The following is a 775-nucleotide window of genomic DNA, read 5'->3' as shown; positions in this document are numbered from 1 at the left end:
CAGAGGCGCACCCCGACAAGGGTGCCCCCGGGGTCACGGCCGACCTGGCTGCGGGTGCCACAGGGAGGGAGCACTGAGTCCGCGCGGGGTCCCGAGGCGCCCGGGGCCGGGGCTGGGTGATGGTGGGCAGAGCAGAGGGCAGGGGGCACGGGCAGGTTCCCAGGACCCGGAGAGGCACGCACATCACTCAGCACGCCGCGGTGCCCAGCAGGGAGCAGGGCCCACGCACACAACCGCCTGGACCTGCTCTGCTGGAGCCCGACACACAGAACCCCGAGAGGAGAGCTCCGCTTCTGCATGTACTGACCGGAAACACACTTGCCACATGCACTGACACACTCACAGGCCAGCTCACACTCACACACTGACAGACACTCAGGCCAGCTTACACACACACACTGACACACAGGCCAGCTCTCACACACACACTGATACACTCACAGGTAGGCTCACACTCACACACACACACTGACACACTCACAGGCCGGCTCACACACATTCACGGACGCACTCACAGGCTGGCTCACACACACACACTCCCCACCCCTCCTCCCTGGGGCTGGGGTCCTGGAAGACTCCACGGCTCCACGGTTGACTGAACCTCAGAGACGCTCACCCCCTGAGTCAACCTCTCCTCCTGACACACTTCCCCACGTGTGCTTTATCAGATCTGGACAAAACCGCATGTGGAGGAGTGTGGAGATCCGTGAGGACAACTACATAAGACAGAGGCAGGACCAGCCCCCCCCCCACCGATGCCAGACACGCTGCACAC

At 63.5% G+C, this 775-nt stretch overlaps 1 protein-coding gene across 1 annotated transcript in view; it reads right to left on the bottom strand.

The window, feature by feature from the left end:
* Positions 1–775, bottom strand: part of RGS12 (regulator of G-protein signaling 12) — a 95,451-nt gene that overhangs the window by 15,265 nt on the left and 79,411 nt on the right.

The sequence above is a fragment of the Bison bison genome, unplaced genomic scaffold, assembly GCF_000754665.1.
Source record: "Bison bison bison isolate TAMUID 2011002044 unplaced genomic scaffold, Bison_UMD1.0 scf7180017849866, whole genome shotgun sequence".
Taxonomy (NCBI): Eukaryota; Metazoa; Chordata; class Mammalia; order Artiodactyla; family Bovidae; genus Bison; species Bison bison.
Note: the sequence above shows the minus strand (reverse complement) of the source record. Positions and strands in the feature narration are given on the sequence as shown.